Here is a 12,644-nt window from a genome sequence, read left to right on the forward strand (position 1 = left end):
AAACAACAGTCCATTGGATCATTCGCAAATGTGAGTCATGGCGTCAAGGTATTTTGCTTAATATTTTTCGTGCATTTATTTATATTTCACCACGTGATAAGAGTGTCATTACGAGCATCTTACATAGCAGAACTACGAAAAATGAGGTATGACAGGCATTTCGTTAATCTGGGCGTGAATCGAGCTGCCAGGGCATTTCGTTTGATATTAGAATTAGAAGCAGAGGTGGAGGGTGCGCACATAACGAGAAAAATGATGAGATGAGGGAGGGAACAGGTGCGATCATACTAGCACTAATTCGTCGGATCCCATCAGAATTCCGCAGTTAAGCATTTTTGGGCGAGAGTAGTACTAGGATGGGTAACCTCTTGGGAAGTCCTCGTGTTGCACCCTTCTTTTTGCAGACGGGGCATTAAACATTACGCTGGATCAGAGCGACGGTCTGTCAGTTCATTCGCAAATGTGAACGGTCTGCCAGGGCATTTTGCTTAATATTTTTTGTGCATTCAATTAAAGCCCATCATGTGATAAGAGTTTTATTATGAGTATCTTACATAGTAGAACAATGAAAATAGAAGTACGGCGGGCGATCCATTCATATGGGCATGAGTCAAGGTGCCGGAGCATTTCACTTGATATTAGAACTAGAAACAGAGGTGAAGTGTACGCGTACAGCAAAACAAATGGCGGGAGAGGGGAGGGAAGGAGAAGGGGCACATGCATTTGTAGCGTGGAATGGGACGGGTGCGATCAGACCAGCACTAATGCACTAAAGCCCATAAGAACTATGCAGTTAAGTGTCCTTTGGCGAGGGTAGTAATAAGATGGCTGATCTCTTGGAAAGTCCTCGTGTTACACCTATTTTTTTTGCACACAAGACAATAAAGGTTAAATGCGACTGGAACTATGGTCTACTAGTTTATTCGCAAATGTGAGTCAAGGCACCGGAAAATTTTACTTGATATTAGAACGAGAAGTAGAGGTGTAGTGTGCACGCACAAAGAGACAAATGATGGGAGGGGGGAGGGAAGGAGAAGGAGTGTATGTATTTGCATTGCGAATTGAAACGAGTGCAATCATACCAGCGCTAATGCACCAGATCCCATTAGAACTCTGCAGTTAAGTGTGCTTGGGCGAGAGTAGTACTAGGATGGTTGACCTCCTGGGAAGTCCTCATGTTTCACCAATTTTTTTACAGATAGAGCGTTCAACGTTATGCGCGACTGAAACTATGGTCCGCTGGTTTATTTGCAAAAGTGAGTCAAGGCGCCGGGGCATTTTGCTTGATATTAGAACGGGAAGCAGAGGTGTAATGTGCACGCATAAGGGAATAAATGACGGGAGGGGGGGAAGGAGAAGGAGTGTATGTATTTGTAGCGTGAAATGAAACGAGTGTGATCATACCAGCACTAATTAATCATATCCCATCAGAACTCCGCAGTTCAACGTGTTTGGGCGAGAGTAGTACTAGGATGGGTGACCTCCTTGGAAGTACTCATGTTGCACCTATTTTTTTGCAGATGGGGTGTTCAACGTTACGCGCGACTGGAACTATGGTCCGCTGGTTTATTCACAAATGTGAGTCAAGGCGCCGGGGCATTTTACTTGATATTAGACAAGAAGGAGATTGTAGTGTGCACGCACAAGGAAACAAACGATGGTAGGGAGAGAGAAGAAAAAGGAGTGTATGTATTTGCAGCGCGTAATGGAATGGGTACGATCATGCCAGCACTAATGCTCTGGATCCCATCATAACTTTGTAGTTCAGTCTGATTGGGCGAGACTAGTACTGGAATTGGTGACCTCCTGGGAAGTCCTTGTGTTGTAGACATTTTTTTACAAATCGTGTGTTCGACGTTACGAGCGACTTGAACTATGGTCCGCTGATTTATTCGCAAATATGAGTCAAGGTGCCGGGGCATTTTACTTGATATTAGAACGAGAAGCAGAGATGCAGTGTGCACGTACAAGGAAACAAATGACGGGGGGGGGGGGGGGAGGAGAAGGAATGTATTTATTTACAGCGCGTAATGAAACATGTGCGATCATACCAGCGCTAATGCACCAGATCCCATCAGAACTTCGTAGTTAAGTGTGCTTGGGCGATTGTAGTACTAGGAGTGGAGACCTCCTGGGAAGTCCTCACTTTGCACCCATTTTTTTGCAGATGGGGCGTTCGACATTACGTGCGACTTGAACTATGGTTCGCTTATTTATTAGCAAATGTGAGTCAAGGTGCTGGGGCATTTTACTTGATATTAGAACGAGAAGATGAGGTGCAGTGTGCATGCACAAGGAAACAAATGACTGGAGGGGTGTGAAAGGAGAAGAAATTTATCTATTTGCGGCCCATAATGATACGGGTGCGATCATACCAGCATTAATGCACCATATCCCATTAGAACTCCGTAGTTAAGCCTGCTTGTGCGAGAGTAGTACTAGGATGGGTGGCCTCCTGGGAAGTCCTCGTGTTGTACCCATTTTTTTTGCAGATGGGGTGTTCGACGTTACGTGCGACTAGAACTATGGTCCACTGGTTTATTTACAAATGTGAGTCAAGGTGCTGGGGCATTTTACTTTATATTAGAACGAGAAGCAGAGGCGCAGTGTGCATGCACAAGGAAACAAATGATGGGAGGGGGAGGGAAGGAGAAGAAGTGTATGTATTTACAGCACAAAATGAAACAGGTTTGATCATACCAGCACTAATGCACGGGATCCCATCAGAACTCCGTAGTTAAGTGTGCTTTGGCGAGAGTAGTACTACGATGGGTGACCTTTTAGGAAGTCCTCGTGTTGAACTCATCTTTTTTGCAAACCGAGCGTTAATATTACTCGTAACCTGAGACACAGTCCGCCAATTCATTCACCGTCGTGAGTCGCGGCACTAGAGCATTTTTTTTAATATTTTTCGTGCATCCATTAATAGAATATGTGATAAGAGTGTCATTACGAGCATCTAAAATAATATAACAACCAAAACAGAGGTGCGATGGGCGGTCAGTTCATCTGGGCGTGAGTCGAGGCAACAAGACATTTTTCTTGAAATTACAACTAGAAGTAGAGTTGCGGTGTCCACGCAGAGCGAAAAAAATGATGGGAGGGGGGGAGGGAAAGAGAAGGGGTATGTGTATTTGAAGTGCGGAATGGAACGGGTGGGATCATACTAGCACTAATGCATCGTATCTCATCATAACTCTACAGTTAAGCGTGTTTGAGCGAGAGTAGTACTAGGATGAGTGACCTCCATGGAAGTGCTCGTATTGCACCTGTCTTTTTATGGACAGGACGTTAAATGTTATGCGCGACCGGAGCCATAGTCCACTGGTTTGTTTGCCGATGTGAGTCACTGCGCCGGGGCATTTTGCTTACTTTTTTTTATGCACTCCTTTATAGTCCACCACATGATAAGAGACTCATTACGAGCATCTTACATAGTTGAACAACGAAAAAAAAAGTGTGACGGGTGGTCCTTTAATATGGGCATGAGTCGAGGTGCCGGGGCATTTTCTTGATATTAGAACTAGAAACAGATATGCAGTGTACGCACACAGTGAAAAAAATGACAGGAGAGGGGAGGAAAGGAGAAGGGATATATGTATTTGCAATACAAAATAGAAGGGGTGCGATCATACCAGCACTAATGCACCGAATTCCATCGAACTATGCAGTTAAGCATGCTTGGGCGATAGTAGTACTAGGATCAGTAACTTCCTGAGAAGTCCTCGTGTTGCACTGTCTTTTTACAAACGGGGCATAAAACGATACATGTGATCAGAGCCACAATACGCTGGCGTGAGTCGCATCGCCAGAAAATTTTGCTTACTATTTTTTTGTGCATTCATTTATAGTCTACCTAGAAGCAGAGGTGAGTTTCACGCACAACAAAACAAATGACGGGAAGGGAGAGGGAAGGAGAAGTGGTATATGTCTTTGCAACATAAATCAGAAGGGGTGCGATCATACTAGAACTAGTTCACTGAATCCCATCAGAACTCTATAGTCAAGCTTGCTTGGGTGAGAGTAGTACTAGGATGGGTGACTTCTTGGGAAGTACTCGTGTTGTACCCTTATTTTTGTAGACGAGGCATTAAATGTTATGCGGGACTGGAACGACAGTCCGCCGGTTCATTCACAAACGTGAGTCACGGTGCCAGGACATTTTGCTTAATATTTTTTGTGCATTCAATTAAAGCCCATCATGTATTGAGAGTGTCATTGCGAGCATCTTACATAGTAGAACAACGAAAAAGGAGGTGCAGCAGGTGTTCCGTTCATATAGACATGAGTCGAGGCACCAGGGCATTTGGCTTGATATTAGAACTAAAAGCAGAGGTGAGTTGCATGCACAGTGAAATAAATGATGGGAAGGGAGAAGAAAAAGGAAAGGGTATATGTATTTGTGGCACAAACCAGAACGGTTGCGATCATACCAGCACTAGTTAACCAGATCCCATCAGAACTCCGCAGTCAAGCGTGCTTGGACGAGAGTAGTACTAAGATGTGTGACCTCCTGTGAAGTTCTCGTGTTGGACCCTTCTTTCTGCAGATGGGGTGTTAAATGTTACGCGGGACCAGAGCTACGGTCCGCCGGTTCATTCGTAAACGTGAGTCACAGCGCCAGGGTATTTTACTTAATATTTTTTGCACATTCAATTAAAATTGATCACGTGATAAAAGTATCATTGCAAGCACCTTACATAATAGAACAACGAAAAATGAGGTGCGGTGGGCGATCCGTTCGTATGGGCATGAGTCAAGGCACCGGGGTATTTAGCTTAATATTAGAACTAGAAGAAGAGGTGAGGTGCATGCACAGCGAATCAAATGACAGGAGGGGAGAGGGAAGGAGAAAGGGCATATATTTTTGCAACGCAAACAAGAAAGGGTGCGATCATACCAGCACTAGTTCACCGGATTCCCTCAGAACTCTGCAGTTATGCGTGCTTAGACGAGAGTAGTACTAGGATGGGTGACCTCCTAGGAAGCCCTCGTGTTGCATCCTTCTTTTTGCAGACTGGGCGTTAAACGTTACGCGGGACCGTAGCGATGGTCCACTGGTTCATTCGCAAACATGAGTCACGGCGTAGAGCCATTTTGTTTAATATTTTTTGCGCATTCAATTAAAGCCCATCACGTGATAAGAGTGTCTTTGCAAGCATATTACATAGTAGAACAACGAAAAATGAGGTGCAGCGCTATCCGTTCATATGGGCATGAGTCGAGGCACCGTGGTATTTCGCTTGATATGAGAATTAGATGCAGATGTGAGGTGCGCACACAGCGAAACAAATGAGGGGAGAGGAGAGGGAAGGAGAAGGGGTATATGTACTTGCGGCGCAAACTAGAACGGGTGCGATCATACCAGCACTAGTTCACCAGATCCCATCAGAACTCTGTAGGTAAGCGTGCTTAGGCGAGAGTAGTACTAGGATGGGTGATCTCCTAGGAAGTTATCGTGTTGCACCCTTCTTTTTACAGATGAAGCGTTGAACATTCAACGAGATCGGAGTGATGGTCCGCCAGTTCATTTACAAACATGAGTCACGGCACCGGGGCATTTTGCTTAATATTTTTCCAGCATTCAATTAAAGCCCATCACATGATAAGAGTATTATTGCGAGCATCTTAAATAGTATAACAACGAAGAATGAGAGGCAGCAGGCGATCCGTTCATATGGGCATGAGTCGAGGTCCCCGGACATTTCACTTGATATTAGAACTAGAAGAAGAGGTGAGGTGCGCGCACAATGTAATGGATGACGGGAGGGGAGAGTGAAGGAGAAGGGGTATATGTATTTGAGGCGCAAACAAGAATGGGTGTGATCATACCACTAGTTAACTAGATCCCATCAGAACTCCATAATTAAATGTGCTTGGGCGAGAGCAATACTAGGATGGGTGATCTCCTGGGAAGTTCTTGTGTTGCACCCTTCTTTTTGCAGATGGGGCATTAAATGTTTCACGAGATAGGAGCGACGGTCCGCCGGTTCATTTCCAAACGTGAGTCACGGCACCAGGGCATTTTGCTTTCAACATTTAACTAAAGCCCATCACGTGATAATTGTATCATTGCGAGCATCTTAAAAAGTAGAACAACAAAAAATGAGGTACGGCGGGCGATCCGTTCGTATAGGCATGTGTCGAGGCATCGGAGCATTTTGGTTGATATTAGAATTAAAAGGAGAGGTGAGGTGCGCGCACAACGAAACAAGTGACGGCAGGGGAGAAGGAAGGATAAGGGGCATATATATTTGGGCACAGATAAGAAAGGGTGTGATCATACAAGCAATAATTCACCAGATCCCCTCAGAACTCTACAGTTATGCGTGCTTCGACGAGAGTAGTACTAAAATTGGTGACCTCCTGGGAAGTCCTCGTGTTGCACCCTTCTTACAAAAAACTAGGTACGACCGATGATCCGTTCATATGGGCATAAGTTGAGGCACTGGGGTATTTCGCTTGATATTAGAACTAGAAGCAGAGGTGAGGTGCGCGAACAGAGAAACAAATGATAGGAGGGGAGAGTGAAGGAGAAGGGGGATATGTATTTGCAGCGCAAACCAGAACGATTGCGATCATGCCAGTATTAGTTCACCGGATCCCATCAAACTCCGCAGTTAAGCGTACTTGGGAGAGAGTAGTACTAGGATGGGTGACCTCCTGGGAAGTCCTCGTGTTGCATAAGTCTTTTTGCAAACGAGGCATTAAACGTTACGTGGGACTAGAGTGACGGTTCGTCGGTTTATTCACAAATGTGAGTCACAGCGCCGGAGCATTTTGCTTAATATTTTTTGCGCATTCAATTAAAGCCCATCACGTGATAAGAGTATCATTGCGAGCACCTTACATAATAGAACAACCAAAAATGAGGTGCAGTGGGCGATCCATTCATATGGGCATGAGTCGAGGCGCTGGGTCATTTCGGTTAATATTAGAACTAGAAGAAGAGGTGAGGTGCGCGTACAACTAATCAAATGACGAGAGGGGAGAGGGAAGGAGAAGGGGCATATGTATTTCCAGTGCAAATAAGAAAGGTTGAGATCATACCAGCACTAGGCGTTAAACGTTACTCGAGGCTAGAGCGACGGTCCGCTGGTTCATTCGCAAAGGTGAGTCACGGTGCTGGAGATTTTTTGTTTAATATTTTTCGCGCATTCAATTAAATCCCATCACGTGATAAGAGTGTCTTTACAAGCATATTACATGGTAGAACAACGAAAAAAAAGGTACGAAACTATCCGTTCATATGGGCATGAGTTGAGGAACCGGGGTATTTCGCTTGATATTAGAATTAGATGCAGAGGTGAGGTGTGCACACAACAAAACAAATGATGGGAGGGGAGAGGGAAGGAGAAGGGGTATATGTATTTGCGGCGCAAACTAGAAAGGGTGCGATCATACCTACACTAGTTCACTGGATCCCATCAGAACTCCGCAGTTAAGTGTGCTTGAGCGAGAGTAGTACTAGGATGGGTAATCTCCTGGGAAGTTCTCGTGTTGCACCCTTCTTTTTACGGACGGGGTGTTAAACATTCAACGAGACCGGAGCGATGGTCCGCTGGTTCATTTGTAAACGTGAGTCACGACACCGGGCCATTTTGCTTAATATTTTTTCAACATTCAATTAAAACCCATCATGTGATAAGAGTGTCATTGCGAACATCCTAAATAGTAAAACAACCAAAAATGAGAGGCGGCGGGCGATCCGTTCATATGGGCATTAGTCGAGGTACCGGGGCATTTTATGTTATATTAGAACTAGAAGAAGAGGTGAGGTGCGGGCACAACATAATAAATGACGGGAGGAGAGAGTGAACGAAAAGGGGAATATGTATTTGCAGAGGAAACAAGAACGGGTGCTATCATACCAGCACTAGTTAACCAGAACCCATGAGAACTCCATAGTTAAACGTGCTTGGGCGAGAGTAGTACTAGGATGGGTGATCTCCTGGGAAGTCCTCATATTGCACCCTTCTTTTTTCAGACGGGGCGTTAAACGTTATATGAGACCAGAGCGATGGTCCACCAGTTCATTTGCAAAGGTTAGTCACGGCACCAGAGTATTTTACTTAATACTTTTCAACATTCAATTGAATCCCATCACGTGATAATTGTATCATTGCGAGCATCTTAAAAAGTATAACAACAAAAAATGAGGTACAACGGGTGATCCATTCGAATAGGCATGTGTCGAGGCATCGAGGCATTTTGATTGATATTAGAACTAGAAGGAGAGGTGAGGTGCGCGCACAGCGAAACAAATGACGATAGGGGAGAGAGAAGGAGAAGGGCATATGTATTTGCGGCACAAATAAGAAAGGGTGCGATCATACCAGCAATAATTTACCGGATCCCATCATAACTCTACAGTTAAGCGTGCTTGGGCGAGAGTAGTACTAGGATGGGTGACCTCCTGGGAAATCTTTGTGTTGCACCCTTCTTTTTGCAAATGGGTCGTTAAATGTTTTTCAAGACCGGAGCGATAGTCCAGCGGTTCATTTGCAAACATGAGTCACGGCGCCTGGGTATTTTGCTTAATATTTTTCTCGCATTTAATTAAAGCCCATCACGTGATATCCTTGCGAGCATCTTACATAGTCGAACAATAAAAAAGGAGGTGCGATACGATCTGTTCATATGGGCATGAGTCGAGGCACTGGGGCATTTCACTTGATATTAGAATTAGTTGCAGAGGTGAGGTGCGCGCATAGCGAATCAAATGATAGGAGGAGAGAGGGAAGGAGAAGAGATATATGTATTTGCGGCGCAAACTAGAACGAGTGCGATCATACTAGCACTAGTTCACCAGATCCCATCACAACTTCGCAGTTAAGCGTGCTCGAGCAAGAGTAGTGCTGGGATTGGTGACCTGCTGGGAAGTCCTCGTGTTTCACCATTCTTTTTACAGACGGGGCGTTAAACGTTATGCGGGATTGGAGCGACGGTCTGCCGGTTCATTCCCAAACGTGAGTCATGGCGCCAGAGCATTTTGCTTAATATTTTTCGCGTATTTAATTAAACTCCATCACATGATAAGACTGTCATTAAGAGTATCTTAGATAGTAGAACAACGAAAAATGAGGTGCAGCAGGCGATCTGTTCATATGGGCATGAGTCGAGGTCCGGGGCATCTCGCTTGATATTAGACCTAGAAGAAAAGGTGAGGTGCGCGCACAATGAAATAAATGATGGGAGGGGAGAGGGAAGGAGAAGGGTTATATGTCTTTGCGGTGCAAACGAGAATGGGTGCAATCATACCAGCTCTAGTTCACTGGATCACATCAGAACTTCGCAGTTAAGCGTGCTTGGGCGAGAGTAGTACTATAATGGGTGACCTCCTAGGAAGTCCTTGTGTTGCACCCTTTTTTTTACAGACGGGACCTTAAACGTTACGTGAGACCGGAGCGACGGTCCACCAGTTCATTCGTAAATAAGAGTCACAGTGCCGAGGCATTTTGCTTAATATTTTTTGCGCATTCAATTAAAGCCCATAACATGATAAGAGTATCATTGCAAGTATCATACATAGTAGAACAAGGAAAAATGAGGTGCGATGGGCGATCTGTTCATATGAGTATGAGTTGAGGCCCCGAGCCATTTTGCTTGATATTAGAACTAGAAGCAGAGGTGAGGTGCGCGCATAGTGAAACAAATGATCGGAGGAGAGTGGGAAGGAGAAAGGGTATATGTCTTTGTGGCGCAAACTAGAACGCGTGAGATCATACCAGCACTAGTTCACCGGATCCCATTTGAACTCCGCAATTAAGCGTGCTTAGGAATGAGTAGTACTAGGATGGGTGATCTCCTGGGAAGTTCTCATGTTGCACCGTTCTTTTTGCAGACGGGGCGTTAAACATTCAACGGGACCAGAGTGATGGTCTGCCGGTTCATTTACAAACGTGAGTCACAGCACTGGGGCATTTTGCTTAATATTTTTTCAGCATTCAATTAAAGTCCATCACGTGATAAGAGTGTCATTACGAGCATCTTAAATAATAGAACAACGAAAAATGAGAGGCAGCGAGCGATCCGTTCATATGGGCAATAGTCAAGGTGCTGGGGCATTTCGCTTGATATTAGAACTAAAAGAAGAGGTGAGGTGCATGTACAGCGTAATAAATGACGGGAGGGGAGAGTGAAAGAGAAGGGGTATATGTATTTGTGGAGCAAACAAGAACGAGTACGATCATACCAGCACTAGTTAACCACATCACATCAGAACTCCACAGGTAAACGTGCTTGGGCGAGAGTAGTACTAAGATGGGTGATCTCCTGGGAAGTCCTCGTGTTGCACCATTCTTTTTGTAGATAGGGTGTTAAACGTTACACGAGACCAGAGTGATGGTCCGCCGATTCATTTGCAAACGTGAGTCACAGCACCGGGGCATTTTGCTTAATATTTTTTCAACATTAAATTGAAGCCCATCACGTGATAATTGTATCATTGCGAGTATCTTAAAAAGTAGAACAATGAAAAATGAGGTGCGGCGGGCAATCTGTTCGTATGGGCATGTGTCGAGGCATCGGGGCATTTTTGTTGATATTAGAACTAGAAGGAGAGGTGAGGTGCGCGCACAGCGAAATAAATGACAGTAGGGAGAGGGAAGGAGAAGGGGCATATGTATTTGTGGCGCAAATAAGAAAGGGTGCGATCATACCAGCAATAATTCACTGGATCCCATCAGAACTCTGCAGTTATGCATGCTTGAGCGAGAGCAGTACTAGGATTGGTGACCTCCTGGGAAGTTCTCGTATTTCACCCTTTTTACAAAAAAAGAGGTGTGGCGGGCGATCCGTTCATATGAGCATGAGTTGAGGCGCATAGGCATTTCGCTTGATATCAGAACTAGAAGCAGAGGTTAGGTACGCACACAAAGAAACAAATGACGGGAGGGGAGAGTGAAGGAAAAGGGGTATATATATTTACAGCGCAAATAAAAATGGGAGCGATCATACTAGCACTCGTTCATCGGATCCCATCAGAACTCTGCAGTTAAGCATGCTTGGGAGAGAGTAGTACAAGGAAGGGTGACCTCCTGGGAAGTCCTCATGTTGCACAAGTCTTTTTACAAACAGGGCATTAAACGTTATGTGGGACTAGAGCAACGATTCACCGATTCATTCGCAAATGTGAGTCACAGCGCCGGAGTATTTTTCTTAATATTTTTTGCGCATTCAATTAAAGCCCATCACGTAATAAGAGTGTCATTAAGAGCATCTTAAATAGTAGAACAACAAACGGGGCATTAAACATTATGTGGGACTAGAGCAACGGTTCGTCGGTTCATTCGCAAATGTGAGTCACAGCGCTGGAGCATTTTGCTTAATATTTTTTGCACATTCAATTAAATCGCATCATGTAATAAAAGTGTCATTGTGAGCATCTTAAATAGTAGAACAACAAAAAATGAGGCGCGGCAGGTGATCCATTCCTATGGGCATGAGTGCAGGTACCGGGGCACTTCGCTTGCTATTAGAAATAAAAGCAGAGGTAAGATGCGCGCACAGCGAAACAAATGACAGTAGGGGACAGGGAAGGAGAATAGGCATATGTATTTGCAGCGCAAATAAGAAAGGGTGCGATCATACCAGCAATAATTCATTGGATCCCATCAAAACTCCGCAGCTAAGCGTGCTTGGGTGAGAGTAGTTCTAGGATGGGTGATCTCCTGGGAAGTTCTTGTGTTGTACCCTTCTTTTTGCAGACGAGGCATTAAATGTTACACGGGACAGGAGCGACGGTCCACCTGTTCATTTGCAAACGTGAGTCACGGCACCAGGGCATTTTGCTTAATTAAAGCCCATCACATGATAAGAGTGTCATTGCGAGCATCTTAAATAGTAAAACAACAAAAAACGAGGTGCAACGGGCGATCCGTTCATATGGGCATGAGGCGAGGTGCCGGGGCATTTCACTTGATATTAGAACTAGAAGCAGAGGTGAGGTACGCGCACGGCGAAACAAATGATGGGAGGGGAGAGGGAAGGAGAAGGGTATATGTATTTGCAGCGCAAATAAAAAAGGTTGCGATCATACCAGCAATAATTCACTGGATCCATTAAGAACTCCACATTTATGCGTGCTTGGGTGAGAGAAGTACAAGGATGGTTGACCTCCTGGGAAGTCCTCATGTTGCACCCTTCTTTTTGTGAATGGGGCATTAAACATTACACGGGACCTAAGCGATGGTTTACCGGTTCATTTACAAATGTGAGTCAAGGCGCCGGGGCATTATACTTAATATTTTTTGTGCATTCAATTAAAGTCCATCACGTGATGAGAGTGTCATTGCGAGCATTTTACATAGTAGGAAAATAAAAAACAAGCTGCGGCGGGCGTTATGTTCATATGGGCATGTGTCAAGGCACTAGGGCATTTTGCTTGATATTAGAACTAGAAGTAGAGGTGAGGGGAGAGGGAAGGAGAAGGCATATATGTATTTGCAGCGCAAACTAGAATTGGTGCGATCATACCAGCACTAGTTCACCGGATCCCATCAGAACTCCGCAGTTAAGCGTGTTTGGGCAAGAGTAGAACTAGGATGGGTGGTTCCTCTGAAGTCCTCGTGTTGCACCCTTGTTTTTATAGACGGAGCATTAAACGTTACGAGGGACCAGAGCGACGGTCTGCCAGTTCATTT

At 44.8% G+C, this 12,644-nt stretch overlaps 16 pseudogenes; all 16 read left to right on the forward strand.

Annotated features, from left to right (window-relative positions):
* The first annotated feature begins 274 nt into the window (after positions 1-274).
* On the forward strand, positions 275-393 carry LOC148267195 (5S ribosomal RNA; annotated as a pseudogene).
* Positions 394-1,068: 675 nt separating this feature from the next.
* LOC148267196 (5S ribosomal RNA) lies at positions 1,069-1,187 on the forward strand (annotated as a pseudogene).
* Positions 1,188-2,361: 1,174 nt separating this feature from the next.
* LOC148267197 (5S ribosomal RNA) lies at positions 2,362-2,480 on the forward strand (annotated as a pseudogene).
* A 206-nt stretch (positions 2,481-2,686) lies between these two features.
* Positions 2,687-2,805, forward strand: LOC148267198 (5S ribosomal RNA; annotated as a pseudogene).
* A 1,614-nt stretch (positions 2,806-4,419) lies between these two features.
* Positions 4,420-4,538, forward strand: LOC148267199 (5S ribosomal RNA; annotated as a pseudogene).
* A 348-nt stretch (positions 4,539-4,886) lies between these two features.
* On the forward strand, positions 4,887-5,005 carry LOC148267200 (5S ribosomal RNA; annotated as a pseudogene).
* A 346-nt stretch (positions 5,006-5,351) lies between these two features.
* On the forward strand, positions 5,352-5,470 carry LOC148267201 (5S ribosomal RNA; annotated as a pseudogene).
* Positions 5,471-6,272: 802 nt separating this feature from the next.
* LOC148267202 (5S ribosomal RNA) lies at positions 6,273-6,391 on the forward strand (annotated as a pseudogene).
* Positions 6,392-6,570: 179 nt separating this feature from the next.
* On the forward strand, positions 6,571-6,688 carry LOC148267203 (5S ribosomal RNA; annotated as a pseudogene).
* Positions 6,689-7,390: 702 nt separating this feature from the next.
* On the forward strand, positions 7,391-7,509 carry LOC148267204 (5S ribosomal RNA; annotated as a pseudogene).
* A 348-nt stretch (positions 7,510-7,857) lies between these two features.
* On the forward strand, positions 7,858-7,976 carry LOC148267205 (5S ribosomal RNA; annotated as a pseudogene).
* A 346-nt stretch (positions 7,977-8,322) lies between these two features.
* On the forward strand, positions 8,323-8,441 carry LOC148267206 (5S ribosomal RNA; annotated as a pseudogene).
* An 806-nt stretch (positions 8,442-9,247) lies between these two features.
* On the forward strand, positions 9,248-9,366 carry LOC148267207 (5S ribosomal RNA; annotated as a pseudogene).
* Positions 9,367-10,647: 1,281 nt separating this feature from the next.
* Positions 10,648-10,766, forward strand: LOC148267208 (5S ribosomal RNA; annotated as a pseudogene).
* Positions 10,767-11,578: 812 nt separating this feature from the next.
* Positions 11,579-11,697, forward strand: LOC148267209 (5S ribosomal RNA; annotated as a pseudogene).
* Positions 11,698-12,463: 766 nt separating this feature from the next.
* LOC148267210 (5S ribosomal RNA) lies at positions 12,464-12,581 on the forward strand (annotated as a pseudogene).
* The last annotated feature ends 63 nt before the right edge of the window (positions 12,582-12,644 follow it).

Source organism: Carica papaya, chromosome 3 (assembly GCF_054855325.1).
Source record: "Carica papaya isolate Zhongbai chromosome 3, ASM5485532v1, whole genome shotgun sequence".
NCBI lineage: Eukaryota > Viridiplantae > Streptophyta > Magnoliopsida > Brassicales > Caricaceae > Carica > Carica papaya.